Source organism: Dryobates pubescens, chromosome 7 (assembly GCF_014839835.1).
Source record: "Dryobates pubescens isolate bDryPub1 chromosome 7, bDryPub1.pri, whole genome shotgun sequence".
Taxonomy (NCBI): Eukaryota; Metazoa; Chordata; class Aves; order Piciformes; family Picidae; genus Dryobates; species Dryobates pubescens.
Genome location: NC_071618.1, coordinates 14,544,905 through 14,560,627, shown reverse-complemented (window position 1 = coordinate 14,560,627; position 15,723 = coordinate 14,544,905). Strand labels below are relative to the sequence as shown.

The following is a 15,723-nucleotide window of genomic DNA, read 5'->3' as shown; positions in this document are numbered from 1 at the left end:
CCCAAACACCCAGTAGTGTATAGAGACAGTTCCAGTTAACTTCCTTACACTTTACTTTTCTCCAGTTTCAGAGTCAGTAAACAAGATGGGTAGGACAGGAATAGCAAGTCCTAAGAGTTTTCTATTGCAAGTGAAAAGTTTCTTCTTACATTGGAATCAAGACATTTTTACCACACACTTCCTCTCAGCACAAAGTGACATCTAAAACCATTTTCTCCCCAGCAACTTTTCTCCCAATTAATGCAAATTTAAACCCATAATTTATAAATTATTATTATGACACAAAGAGAAGAGCCTCCACTAAGCACAATGGTGAAGTCAAGCACCATGCTTTCATAAACAGTGCGCTCCCACTGACAGGTTTTGGCTCATAGCACCTATGGCTTAGGAGTTTCAAGAGGTAGCTCTGGCTCAACACTTGTACACCCTCACATCAGAAACATTTCACAATGGAAAGCTGAAATAAGGAGGGACAGTTATACAGGTTAACCAAACAGGTTTGGAATTAAGATGATGTTAACTGAAAATTTTAAAGGCAAACATTGTTTATACAATGTTGAAAATGCACAAAACATTAGTGAATAACTACTTAGACCAACTTGGCCACAGAAAGTTGTATTTCAGCTCCTGAACAAATCAATCAATCTTGAACAAATCAATCAGTGTGCTCCCAATGCCACTCCCCCTACCCCAATGTCATGTCATACAGCAGTCTCCATAACTCCCAATCCCCAAATACAGGAATATGTTATTATTCTGAACACCGTTTATCTCTTACTTGCCAAACAGTATTGAGGGACATTTGTAAATCTCAGTTTATTTTGCTTCTGCATTCTTGAAGCAAGTACTCACTTAGTGATGCTAATTAACTGAAGAAAAATTACATATGATAATTAGAATTACACTAGCTATAAATTAAGAAACAGTGCAGGAAGAAGAGAAATTATTACAGAATTTAATTTTGTCTTTTTGATATGGCTTAAAGAAGACAGGTAATGAACAAATCACTTCTAATTTTCAGCACATGAATGTAACATTTAAAACAGATAATTCAAATTATTAGAATAGAATAGAATTAACCAGGTTGGAAAAGACCTTAGAGATCAAGTCCAACCTATCACCCAACACCATCTTATCAACTAAACCATGGCACCAAGTGCCTCATCCAGTCTCCTCTTATTGCAAACCTCCTGTGTTTACCCCATGATAACTAGCTATTAATAAAGGCATGCTGCTGAATACATAATGCATTACATTTTTTACTTTCAACACCTGGTGTCACCAGAATAACACTGTATATTGCTAAAATGCTCTGCAGTGGCGTGCACGTGTGCTTTGATTTTAGGGTAGTAATAGCTCAAAAGAAGAGAAACCATAGAAAATTATGGGAAGTGATGCACAGACAATTTCATGGTTAAATGATACATTCTCAGGTAACTGACCATGACTGGTCATTTTAAAACAAAACTCAAGGTGTCCAAAAGCCTTCATCAAGGTCAAAAAAGGCTTGAAGCTAAGTGAAAATTCTGCAGTATCCTCATATTTGAGCAACCTAAATCTTAACACCTGCTTTGCAAAGAGGCTTTAACTGGTAAGGTCTGACACACCAGAATTCAACCAATTGCAATCAATTTTTGTAGTGGCTAATTGCTACTACTTTTCTGTCCAGTCTAGGGCTATTTTAACTGGCTATTATAATGGTTCCACTGAGAACAGACAGAGGGGAGTGATTTTGATTACTGTTTGGAGCTCCCTGGCTCTCCAAGATACTAAATAAAAAACTGAACATCAAAGATTTAATTAATCTCAGTCTTTCCTTCCATTCTATCAGCAAGACAGAGCTGATAAAACATTGACAAATTCATAGAAAATGCACAGTCAGAAAGGGTGATTCTGTATTTCATTAAAGTAATGACAAAGTACATGCAGTTATTTCCTTTGAACTTCAAAAAATGGGCATATGAGAGTGAAAGTTTTCTCAGCTTTTGATGCTTATTTTAAAACCCAAATGGAATTATGGCAGGCAGTTAGATCAACTGGTATAAGATGCAAGCTGTGCTATGGGTTGGCTTTTTTCAACAAACCAACCCCACCAAACAAACAAAACCCCACCCCAAAATCTGTAAAAATAAATGAATGAAAGAATTCCAAACTTTTGGAAGAAAAATCAAAAGCTTGTTACACAAGGAAGATTAGAAATACTGCATCATAACAAATGAATGCAATACTTCAGAATCTGAAGCTTCTGGATTCTCTCTTTTGGAAGAAAATTCTGCAGAGAGAGGAAGAAATAGTCAAGTTATTTGTAATTAATTTTGTAAAAACATATTCAGACTGACGCTTTCACTGATCATGCATCAGTCTTCTACAGCAGACTTTCCAAAAGTTTCCAATGTAATTTCAGTAAGATACAGGGACTTTTACAGATAGGGGATTTTAAGGTTTCAGTGCAACCATTGTTCCAGCTTTAAAATCCACAGAAAGGCTAACACTGATACAGGAAATATATACAGGAAATATATCTAGGATCTGTAGGGAATGTCTGGAGAAGATCCCTATGCTCCAGCAAGACATGAGCTCTCAACTCGTTCATGGGGCCAGCTTTTTAATGACAGAAGATAAAATTACCTAAACCAAAGAGAGGCAACCAATGAAACCTTGAATAGTGCTATCAAGTAACAAAACCCCATATAAAAAAAATGTAGTCATGGAAAGCAGAAAAAAGTTGAAGACCAAGAAGAGAGATCAGAGTAATTAACAAAAAGGATCTTTCCCACAACTGCTTGATTTGAACTGATGCTAACAAACAATTTTTAAAAGAGACTCCCTAAGTCTGGTCATCTAACACAGACAGGTTTTCATATGCATGAGTTTAGTCTAACACCACCACTCACTTGTTCTCTCAATTTTTTTCAGCACAACAACTAAAACCACTAACAATAACAAAAACCCTACCACCAAAAAAGCCAAACAAAAAACCCCCAACACCCAAAACTAACCAACCCCAACAACAGAAAAGCAACCACCAGAAGTTTTCTGTAAAACAAAGTGTCAATTATTTTAGGACTCCCTATCCCCTCACTCCTTTTCATAAGAGACAACACCAAAAAACCCCAATCCAACCAATAAACACCCCCACCCCCCCAACAAACAACAAAACAAATACCACCCCCCCCCAAAAAAAAAACCCCAACAACACAAACCCCAGGTCTTAAAGACCCATTTTCTTCAAAATATACAACCATTCAGTGATCACTGGATCACAATGTGTTTAAACAACTAGTGAAGTAACACATGTCAACAAGGTTGGCCTACAGCTGCTCAGCAGAGTAGCCTGACACATCCTGTCTAACTGGTGCTCAGCTGAAGAGGCTGAGCAGCTCAAACTGCCTGGGTGAGGCTGATCAGCAGCAGCCTGCCAAAACAGACACTAGGAAACACCACTTGGACAGAGATGCTCACTATTTCCAGTGTTGGTTCCTATGGAACAAAGAAAGGATGCAGATCTTCTACAAATAAAAACTATTATTTGGAATACACAGGGAGGAACTTTCCTACCTCTAAAGCTGGAAAGATGTCCAGATGCTGGAAGCCATCTATCTGGACTATTTATTTCACTGATAGTACAAGTTTTGACTCTTGCTCATGGTACTACAGAAAGGTAGGTGTGGTGGGTTGAAATTTCCCCTTCCACAGGAGGCAAAGAAATCTCTGGAGATGACCTTGTCCAACCCTTGTGTTAAACCAGGTTTGCCTACAGCAGCTTGCACTGCAATGTGTCCAGGCAGGTTTTGAAAGTCTCCACCAAAAGAGATTCCATGACCTGCTGCTGCTGCACATCCTGCTTGCTTGTCAATGAAGCGGAAAGCCAAGTGTAACTCTGTAAAGAGTAAAACAACAAAGAAAGAACTAGAACCAGATACAAGCATTTTTGAAACAGAGCCCTTTCTCCAGCTGCATCAGCTAACTGTCTGGTTGCCTGAGTTGCAGTGCAGAAAAATACAGCTCACCTTGGTGATGCCTTGTCTTAAATTATATATACCTCTCTGTCAGTGTACTTTAAAAAAAAATTTAGGACTCACAGCTGAAGCATCTATGTAGCTTTTGCACCAAATACCTACCCACACTGAAACTCTTAACAGCCTTCAAGAAGTCTTGCCCTGTTAAGAGCTGGAAAGGCTTTGAATTGAGTTTAACCTGTTTCAGCTGTTAGGGCTGACAGATTTTTGAAGATTGTTGGTTGGGTATTTATTTACTTGAACTGGAAAATCAGAAAGTTTACTCACTTTGCTGCAGGCAGGTTAAACTGAAGAATTTATCTGCTTAAGAGCACTGAACAGGCTGTCCAGGGAGCTTGTGGAGTCTCCTTCTCTGGGCACATTCAAAACTCACCTGGATGCACTCCTGTGGGGACTACCCTAGGTGATCCTGCTTTGGCAGAGGGGTTGGACCTGATGATCCCTGGAGGTCCCTTCCAACCTCTAATGTTCTATGATTCTATGATTCTCTGGGCAGCCTGTTCCACTGCTCTGGCAATCTCGAAGTTAAGTTTTTTGGTATGTTTAGGTGGAACTTCCCATGTTCTACTGTGAGGTCTCTCAGCCTTTCCTTTTAAGAGAAATGCTCCAGTCCCCTGATCATCTTCATAGCCATCTGATGGATTCCTTCCAGTATTTCCCTGTTCCTCTTGAACTAGGGAGCTCAAAGCTGGCCACAATACTTCAGACATGTCCTCACTAGAGCAGAGAGGGAGAACCTTATTTGACCTGCTGGTCACTCTTCTTAATGCACCCCAGGATACCAATAGCCTTCTTACTCACAAGAGCACATTGTTGGCCCACGGTTAACTGGTCCTTCTATGTAGAGCTGCTTTCCAGCAGGTCAACCCCTTTTCTGAACTCTGGAGTGATATGGGCCTTCCTCCAGTCACCTCCTGTTTTCCAAGACCTTTCAAAAAATTATGGGGAACATTGTAGCAATAACATTGGCCAGCTCCCTGGCTGCATTCCCTCAGGGCCCATGGATTTGTGGGTGTTCAACTTGCCTAGATGATCTCTACCCCAGTCCTCCTCGACTAAAGGAGTCTTCCTTCCTCAAGCTTGCTTTCTTACCTTCAGGGACTGGGACTCCTAAAGACTGGTCTTAACACTAAAGACTAAAGCAAAGAAGGCATTTGAGTATCTCCACCTTCTCTGTATCCTCTACCACCAGAGCACCCACCTCATTCAGCAGAGACACCTATTTTCCCTAGTCTTCCCCTTCTTGATGTACTCATGGGGGTGGACCAATCTTAAACATGGAGGAAATGGCACCTGAAGCTTTCTTAAAGCCTCCCTACCTATTCCCACAAGCAATTTAGAAAAACATGATTTGACAACTGTTGATGCTTTGGTTAAATACTGTTTGCAAAGACTGTTTAATGGAAAGACTAAACTATACTGGTAAGAACAATGCCTAGGAAGAGCCTAGATAGCTAGATCATCCAGAAAGGCTGGGAATCCTTCATTACTAACTATTCTCAACAGCAAGTCACTAAAATCCCTGTCAGAAATACCACTACTAACTGCCAAATTTGCATTCTGACAAAGAACTAGATGGGATAATCTCTTATCTCCACTGTGAAAAGTAAAAATAAATGACAGTTTGATTCACATGCTATGTATAGAAATGCTCTCATGGAGACCACAGGAGACTGACTGTGGTCCAGTCATTAGATTATTACTGCCTCAGGAGGTTTCTAGATCCCACACCCTATCTGTTTATAAATGGTACATTATGCAAGTTGAGTGCCTGTGGGTGAGAATTAGAGGGAAGGCCAACAAGCCTGACATCCTGGTTGGAGTCTGTTATAGACCACACAACTAGAATGAAGAGGTTGATGAATCATTTTATAGGCAGCTAGAGGCTATCGCAAGATCCCCAGACCTTGTTCTTACAAGCAACTCTGACCTGCTTGATATCTGCTGGGAACTTAACACAGCAAAAAGGAAGCAGTCTAGAACATTCTTAAGAGTGTATGGAGGATAGCTTCTTATCACAGCTACTGCGTAAGCCTACCAGGGGTAAGGCGCTGCTTTTGCATCCAGCTGGCAGCCAGTCACTAGTAGTATCCCACAGGGATCAGTGCTGGGCCCCACTGTGTTCAAGATCTTTATTGGTGATCTGGATGAGGGGATTGAGTCCATCATCAGTAAGCTTGCAGATGACACCAAGCTAGGGGCAGGTGTTGATCTGTTAGAGAGCAGGAGAGCTCTGCTGAGGAACCTTGACAGGCTGGACAGATGGGCAGAGTCCAACGGCATGAGATTTAACACATCGAGTGGCCAGGCAGAAAGGGACCTGGGGGCACTGGTTGATAGTAGGCTGAACATGAGCCAGCAGTGCACCCAGGCAGCCAAGAAGGCCAATGGCATCCTGGCCTGTATCAGGAACAGGGAAGGGAGGTTGTAGCCAGGTGGGGGTTGGTCTCTTCTCCCAGGCAACCAGCACCAGAACAAGAGGACACAGTCTCAAGCTGCACCAGGGGAGGTTTAAGCAGGATGTTAAGAAGTTCTTCACAGAAAGAGTGATTGGCCATTCGAATGTGCTGCCCAGGGAGGTGGTGAAGTCACCATCACCGGAGGTGTTTAAGAAAAGACTGGATGAGACACTTGGTGCCATGGTTTAGTTGACTAGATGGTGTTGGGTGATAGGTTGGACTCGATGATCTTGAAGGTAATTTCCAACCCGGTTAACTCTATTCTATTCTAATTAGCTGATTTTTGAGGTTAGTTTTCCCAAACAGCAAGGACTCTAAAAAGAGAATGAAATGTGAGATTTCCATCTGTTCCTGCTTCACACAGCACCTTCCAAATACATTCGGAGATAGAATCCTGAGGCACTACACCGAATGTTCTCTGACCCCCATGAATCTTCCATTGCTTTCTGCACCGTGATCCAACTTCAAAAGGCCAAACAACACTAAGTGCTCCTAAGAGACGTGGCTTGGAGAACTTGAGACAAAAGGATTTAGTGTATTTTTTCAACTTTCTAAGAGATGGTGCAAAGACCGTTGTTAGTGCTGAACTGTTGTTGCTTGGATGCAGCACACACAAGTGTGCATGCCTTAAAGGTGGAGCAGTTACAGGCCAGCTGTGCATCTTTGGTCGACAAAAGAAGGCAAGTGCAAGACCGCATCACCGCAGTCTCAAGAACAGCTGCACAGCTCTCTGAAGCTTCTGCTTCCCAGGGAGAATGCTACATGCACTGATGCCCTTCAGGGTTTACCAAGACAGCCACCTTGGTTTACATATTGTACATAAACACAGCTATAACGCTGAATATACATTAAAAAAAAAAATCAAGGCTTCTTTTAGTTTAGTCTATTTTCTTCTCCAGCACTACTTTCATATTGCAGATATGATAATTTGGTTGATCTCTTCTCCCAGGCAACCAGCACCAGAGGACACAGTCTCAAGCTGTGCCCCACCTATAAAAGACTCATTTCACATATTGACAGTGTATAGCCCCATAACTGCTTGAATACAGGAAAAGCAAGGAAAAAACACAGGCCAGAACAATGACATTACAAAACGGAGGCAGGAGCTATGCAGGAGGACAAACAGAAGGCCAATGCCTAGCAGCACTGAGATGGACTGCATAAAGATGAGCAATACATGGTGTCATACAATCCAAAATTAGAGGGATGCCAAAGAGGAGGCAAATAACCCTTCGCTGGACACCTGAAAGATGCTTTACTGGGCAAGATCTTCTAACTGCATTTCTAGACTAGCCAACACTTGTGCCTGCAGATTTTCTTTCTTCTGATGCCAATTATTTTGTAAGTTCTAGTTTAGGAATTCCAACTATAGATGTTAAATATTAAACATCCTTAAACACATGCCTTTGGTCTTCAAGCACATCCTATGTGCTACCAGAATCCAAAATGTTTTATTCTAGCACCCACAGTGAATTTCAGGTCATGTTACTAGTTAAATTAGCTTAAAAGAACAAAGCCAACAACAGAACAGTGAGTTTAGAGAATAAAAAGAAAATGAAGACAACTACAACACAAGAGGCCATGTACTTTGGCCTGTGTACCTACCATCTCCCTCTACTTGAAAACAACACATAATTTCTTCTACTGGCACTACTGGCTAATGGCATTCTATCATGACTTTACTCTCACATCACAGCTATCATGAATCCTCTGTTCATCTAAATGTCAAAACCACCAAAATCTTCCAATATAAACCAAACCAAATACACTTATTTCTCAGTCACTACTCATATTCTGACTTCCACTATCATTTTTCTCAGCAATGTTTTGAAGAAAATGGATTTATTTCTATTTTCCTTCTAGCTTTCAGTATTACTGTGTATGTAGACCATGCCTCTTCTGATAGGAAATAATCTAACCTGTTACCTTTTATTTCTAGAAAAATTCACACATTCTGAGATTCAAGTGGCAACAAAGCTGTTACTTATGGAACTGAGAGTAGACAGAACAGCCAGACAAAATTAAAATTGTACACTGATTTCAGTGCTGAAATTCAGTGCCCATAGTGTAGTCTGTTTAATACACAGCTAAACAACAAACACTTGGGTTCAATGTAGAAGAATTCAGAAAAAATGCAATTAACAATTTCTTATGAATCAATTAACTTTAATTTCCTGAAATTAATTTGTTCAGAATCATTTCAGCTTCACCAGTTGATGTGAGCTGCCTTCAAATGAAGCACACGTTTCAAACACACATCTGTCATCTAAAGAAGTAGATAGAAGTGGAGGACATTGGTGAGATACAAATCCAGGATTCTTATCAGTATTATGTCCATAGAAACAGTAAAACCTTAAATAAAGTCCTGTATGCAAACTGGACCTTCTTGCATACAAGAAGGTAAAAACCTATCAAATGACCTGTTTCATTAGATACATAAACAGCTTTTACTCCCTGTGATGCAGAAAGCCGCAGAGCTACAGGCTGATACCTAGAATAAGGAGACACACAAGAGAGCTGTGTAAAACAGGCTCAGGTTGGAGTGATAGGCCAAGGTCATCTGTATGAAGTTTAACAAAGCCAAGTGCTGGGTCCTGCACTTGGGCCACAACAAGCCCATGTAATGCTGCAGGTTTGGGGCAGAGTGGCTAGGAAGCTGCCCAGCAGAAAAGCACCTCAGGGTGCTGGTTGACAGACATCTGACTATGAGACAGCAGTGTGTTCAGGTGGGCAAGACGGCAAACAGCATCCTGGCCTCTATCAAGAACAGTGTAGCCAGCAGGAGTCAGGAAGTGATTGTGTCCCTGTACTTGGCACTGGTGAGGCTGCACCTCAAATACTGTGTTTGGACACCTCACAACAAGACAGACACAGATATACATAGAATACATAGAATAAACCAGGTTGGAAGAGACCTTCAAGATCATCGCGTCCAACCCATCAACCAATCCAACACCACCCAAGCAACTAACCCACGGCACCAAGCACCCCATCAAGTCTTCTCCTGAAAACCTCCAGTGATGGCGACTCCACCACCTCCCCGGGCAGCCCATTCCAATGTGCAATCACTCTTTCTGTATAGAACTTTTTTCTAACATCCAGCCTGAACCTCCCCTGGCGCAGCCTGAGACTGTGTCCTCTTGTTCTGGTACTGCTTGCCTGGGAGAAGAGACCAACATCTGTCTGTCTACAACCTCCCTTCAGGTAGTTGTAGAGTTTAATAAGGTCACCCCTGAGTCTCCTCTTCTACAGGCTAAGCAACCCCAGCTCCCTCAGCCTCTCCTCGTAGGGCTTATGTTCCAAACCCCTCACCAACTTTGTTGCCCTTCTCTGGACTCGTTCCAGCAAGTCAACATCCTTCCTAAACTGAGGGGCGCAGAACTGGACACAGTACTCGAGGTGCGGCCTAACCAGTGCAGTGTACAGGGGCAGAATGACCTCCCTGCTCCTGCTGGCCACACTGTTCCTGATGCAGGCCAGGATGCCATTGGCCCTCTTAGCTGCCTGGGCACACTGCAGGCTCATGTTCAGTCTACCGTCAACCAGCACCCCCAGGTCCCTCTCAGCCTGACTGCTCTCCAGCCACTCTGACCCCAGCCTGTAGCTCTGCATGGGGTTGCTGTGGCCAATGTGCAGAACCTGGCACTTGGATGTGTTAAATCTCATGCCGTTGGACTCTGCCCATCTGTCCAGCCTGTCGAGGTCCCTCTGCAGAGCCTCTCTACCCTCCAGCAGATCAACTCCTGCGCCCAGCTTGGTGTCGTCAGCAAATTTACTGATGATGGACTCGATGCCCTCATCCAGATCATCAATAAAGATGTTAAAGAGCATGGGGCCCAGCACTGATCCCTGGGGCACACCACTGGTGACTGGCTGCCAGCTGGATGTGGCACCATTCACTACCACTCTCTGGGCTCGGCCCTCCAGCCAGTTCCTAACCCATCGCAGTGTGCTCCCATCCAAGCCATGGGCTGACAGCTTGGCCAGGAGTTTGCTATGGGGAACGGTGTCAAAGGCCTTGCTGAGGTCCAGGTAGACTACATCCACAGGCCTCCCCACATCCACCAGGCGGGTCACCTGATCATAGAAGGAGATCAGGTTGGTCAGGCAGGACCTGCCCTTCCTAAACCCATGCTGGCTGGGCCTGATCCCTTGGCCATCCTCTAAGTGTTGTGTGATTGCACTCAGGATGACCTGTTCCATAATCTTTCCTGGCACTGAGGTCAGGCTGACAGGCCTGTAATTCCCTGGCTCATCCAACCGGCCCTTCTTGTGGATGGGTACCACGTTGGCCAGCTTCCAGTCATCTGGGATCTCTCCAGTGAGCCAGGACTGATGAAAAATCATGGAGAGTGGCTTGGCCAGCTCATCTGCCAGCTCTCTCAGCACCCCAGAATGGATCCCATCTGGTCCCATGGACTTGTGGGGGTCTAAGCTGCTGAGGAGAGCTTCTATCACTTGCTGGAGCATGTCCAGAGATGGCCAACAAAACTTGTGAAGAGTCTAGAGAACAAGTCTTAAAAGGAGCAGTTGAGGGAACTTGGGTTATTCAATCTGGAGAAGAGTGAGTGGAAGCTCATTGCTTTCTACAACTAGCTGAAAGAAGGTTGTAGTGAGGCGGGGGTCAGTCTCATTTCCCTAGCATCAGCTGACAGGATGAGAAGAAATAGCTTCAGATTGTGCCAGGGGAGGATTAGATGGGATATTAGGAAATGTTTGTTTACTGAGAGTGGTTAGACATTGGAATACATTGCTCAGGGAGGTGGTAGAGTCACCATCCCTGGAAGTGTTCAAGAAACTTGTGGACATGGCACTTCAGGACATGCTTTAATGGCCATGATGGTCTTAGGTTGATGTCTGGACTCCATGAGCTTAAAGGTCTTTTCCAACTGAAACAATTCTATGAAGACTCAGTCTAGATCAGCCCCCAAAAAATATTTGTAGAGAAGTCTCTTGCATTATAGTTCCAAAACGGTGAGCTGTCCATGATGTTAGCAGAAAGTAACATAATGCCGACAGGCATTCCTGAGATCTGTGGAAAGTAAGTAAACTGGGAGAATTCTAGACAAGTAAGTATCTACATATCTTTTCTCGCTTAGAGAAAAGTTAAAACCCTGACTATTATTGAAGATCAAAGACTCAGACAAAAGTGCAGCACAGCAGTCAAGATGATGATGACTGAGATCCAGGTTTCCTCTGATGTCTCAGTGATTTACTTTGTTCATCCTTAAGACTCATGAATACACCTTGCTGAACAAAAAAAGCAGCAAAGATGGCGAGTACCCAGCACTGTATTAATGGGAGCACAATCAGCATATTGAGGGAAGTGATGATGTCCCTTTACCTGACACTCACTAGACCACTCCTGCAATACTGCATCCAGTTTCACACACACACCCACACAAAGAAGATCGATGAACTGCCTGTGTTTGGGCAGTCATGGGGCAAGAGCATGTGCTCTGTGCAAAGAGGCTCAGAAAACTTGGCCTGTTCAGGCTGAGAAGAGATGGCTTTGTGGTGACCTCCCAGCAGTCTTCTCACACCTGTGAGGAGCTTATCTAGAAAACACAGTTAAGCTCTTCAAAGTGGTGCATGTGGGAGTTGGAGCTACAAATCAAGGTATGAATGGCCCAGATTTGATTCAAGGAAAAGAGTTTTCATTATGTAGACGAGCTGCCCAGAAGGCTCATGTAGCCTCTATCCCTATAGATTTTCAAGACATATAGGATAAAGTCCTGAACAGCCTCATCTGCCCACAGAGGTGACCCTGCTCTGAATAAGGAAGTTTAACTAAAGACTCCCAAGGTCCTGTGCAACCTAAATTATATTATGACAGAAATTGTGTGACTATCAGGCTAGACAAGGTAAGCAGAGTAAAAGAAGATAAAGAAAAAACAGACTTGTAATTACTCTGGTATTATAGCAATAGTTACAATGGCACTGGAAAAAGGCAAGCCTTTAGGGAAAGGCTGAGAAAGTGATTCTGCATGGCCAAGAACTTCTGTCTGCATATCAGCAATACAATAGTAACTCCAGCTGTTAGTAAAGGACATGAACAATTACAGCACACTCAAACTACTGTAGAGAAAGGTGGTTATGTACAAAGGAAAAGAGGTGTCTTGTAAGACAGAAATCAGGAGTGACAGTGATATTCAATGTTTTCTCAAGATGTTAAGAGCAAATAGCTAACACGGTTAGAAAAAAGTCACAATGATGCAAAATCTTAATGTACAGGGCATTCTTGAAAGCCAGTGTGGTAATGGTTGCAATAAGCAGTGTGAGCAACCTGGCAATGTAGGCCTAGAGCCTGACATGATGGTAGGCCGTGTCCAGCATGGGTGCGGAAGTGGCTAGCAGTGTAGCAGAATAGTGCTGTGCCTGCGCCGTGTAACTAAAGCAGGACACTGGTAGCTATAAACACAGAGAGTTATCTCAGAATAACAGGACGCACACGTGCATCAACCACCTCACGTGTTATTAGTAGTTTAACCAATAATCAATAGTAGTACGGTGTGTGGTCACTCGTGAGGAACCAATGAAGCCACGCCAGCAATGCTCTCCGAGTTTATATAAGTTGTAAAGGTTCCCTTACTATGCACTACTTCTACGCACTTCTTTATTAGCCTGTCTGCATTACTATCCCCTGTACTATGCTTGCACTATACGTGAACAACACTGGAACAATACTAGATCATATTGGTCAGCTGTATTGATTCCTCTCCATCAGCGTCTTTAAGCCAGTGCAATGCTAAATAAATAGAATGATCTATTATCCTGATAGTCTGTTTGTCTTCAGTGTTAATTGGGATTTACAAGTGAAAATAGGAGAACTCTTATCTCACATGATCCCCCAAATGTTTTTAAACTTTTGGAATAAAAAAGATCAGAAAATTCTAAATAGTTACAGATCCTATTTAAGAACAAAGACCTACTACTGCTTGAGCAGCTGGGGTTTTTTTAATAAAAAAAGGTATTAGAGGCACTCTTCAGAGAGACAGAATGAAAAAGGTATTACATTCGCAAACTCGATGACATTACTATATCCCTGTATTTCCCTTGTCTCTTATTAAATGATCTATGAACAGTGCCATTAAATATTCTGAAAGATGGGAAGAAGAATGAGTTCATATAGAAAATGCATCTTATCATTGCATGTGTACTCTGCTTAAGCAATTCACGTTGCTTGAAGTGTCATGCAAATTTCACATTCAGTTCTACTTAAGAAAGCTATGAAAAGATCATGTTCAAAGCACCTATGCTTTTAGAGCATGAGAGACATACAGTAAGTCTTGATCAGGAAGAGAAAAAAAGAGAGATGATAAAAACTCCAGTGAAATAAAGTGTATTTTTTTCCTATGGACAGTAACTATTAATGTTGCTTATGATTACAGAGAAAAATAATTTGGTCAATCCATGAGAGACTGAAAGTGTACTAGTGAATCCATGAGAGACTGAAAGTGTACTAGTGCCAGCAGAAGGCAGATGCCACAACATACCCCTAAAATGTATTATTTCCTTACTTCACTTCACAACACTTTCATGACTGCACCTTCACATCTGTACCCACACTCCCAAATTAAAAATGTAGATCAGGTAGTCATATAATCTTACTTCCCAAAAATTCCCAAAGAAGAGCAAACACAACCACAAGAACAGCAGCAGAAAAAGCAAAAGTCTTGGTTACATCAGCAGTCAGATGAAAGTAACTTTCAGTTGGAAACTTCTTTTGCGTCATGAAAATGTATACACCAGGAGTCAGAGGGCTGTTGCAACTCTGAAGGTCACCTAGCCCAGCCTCCCCCTTAGAGCAGGGCTAAAGCCAGCTAGACAGTTTTTTCAAGCCAAGAAAGTGTGCTCAAGTGTAACAGTGGGTGGGAGAAGCAGCAGGATGCCTGCTGAAAAACCAGGCCTGGTTTGTACTCCGTACACTCTGGAGGCACCTAGCTTTCCATGTCAAACACCAGCCAAGGAAAGCACGAACTGACATGGTGATCCTTTCTACAGAATAAAAGGCAGGCATTGCCCTAAATGAAACGTTCAAAGCAGTAATTCTGCCCTGAAGTGATACAAGAAAACGATCAGGAAAAAAAAACAAACCACAACCCTTATCACACATAGAAAGAAGTCACCACATTTGTAAGAAATAGATGGCATGACAGATTTTTACACGACCCATTCCTTTCTATGACTGAGTGAAGCTTTGTTCAGTGTTTTAGTGGTATAAAAACAAATTCATTAACACCTGATAGAAATATGCTTGCAAAGCTGATGCAGAACACCGCAGTAATTTAGAAAGTGAGGACTGAACAGGCTACAAGAACCCAGTAACATGAAGTACAAGATGTATTAAGAAGTTAATACTTGTCAGAAATAGGGTGCAGATTTTAAAACATAGCCAGGTATGGGAAGTCAGGCTTTTTTAATATCTGACACCCTTCACGATTCAGGTTTCAAGACAGCAGCAGAGGTTTCTGTCTAGCTTTTATTTACTGATTGCAGCAGAATGCTATAGTACACTGGGATAAAAAAGACATGTTAGTTTTCATATGACTTTGATGGAGGAAGGGCAGGAGGGCTAGATGAGGACACTTCACAGACACAGCCTAGGTTTTTAAGACTTTTCTCAGGGGGGAGAAAAAAATGCCTGTTCTTCAGACATGCAAACTTTAAAGCCTCTTTGAACACCCTATGTCATACAATAAACAGTTTTAATTGTCAAGAAATTGTTTTCCCTGGTTGACGACCTGCTTAATCTAGAGAATATATAAAACGAGCCGGCTCTACATGAAAGAACTTGGTCTTGGAAATATTTATTATAGTGGTTCTGTATGTTAAGCTCTATGTAAGTTGTTACCTTAGTGTCTTGAAAGCATGTCAGGAATTACAGAAGTAGCAAATTAAAAAGCCCTGAAGCAAAAAACGAGGAACTTAACTGTCTAGAGTTGATACATAGATGAACTAGATGAACCTCAACTCTAAAGCAAATTTACCTAGCTCTAAAACAGAAGTACAGATAATGAAAATATAATTAATAAAGTTACTAAAACACTCAAATTCGGTTCAAGCAACAAGATAAATGCTCTTAAGCACTATCTTGTAAGGATATAGGTACTGTCACAGCTTCTTTATACCATTTTTCCCCCTGTTCACCGTCCAGTTATTTGATCTTCAAATCCACGTCACTAATCTCTACAAAGTAAAGGTACGTTACTACAATGAGCATTTGGATCACAGCAAATGCTTTT

The 15,723-nt window shown here is 42.2% G+C and overlaps 1 protein-coding gene across 2 annotated transcripts in view; it reads right to left on the bottom strand.

Annotated features, from left to right (window-relative positions):
- The window catches only part of GGACT (gamma-glutamylamine cyclotransferase), a 33,744-nt gene that overhangs the window by 16,878 nt on the left and 1,143 nt on the right, over window positions 1-15,723 (bottom strand). The gene's annotated exons all lie outside the window — the stretch shown is intronic.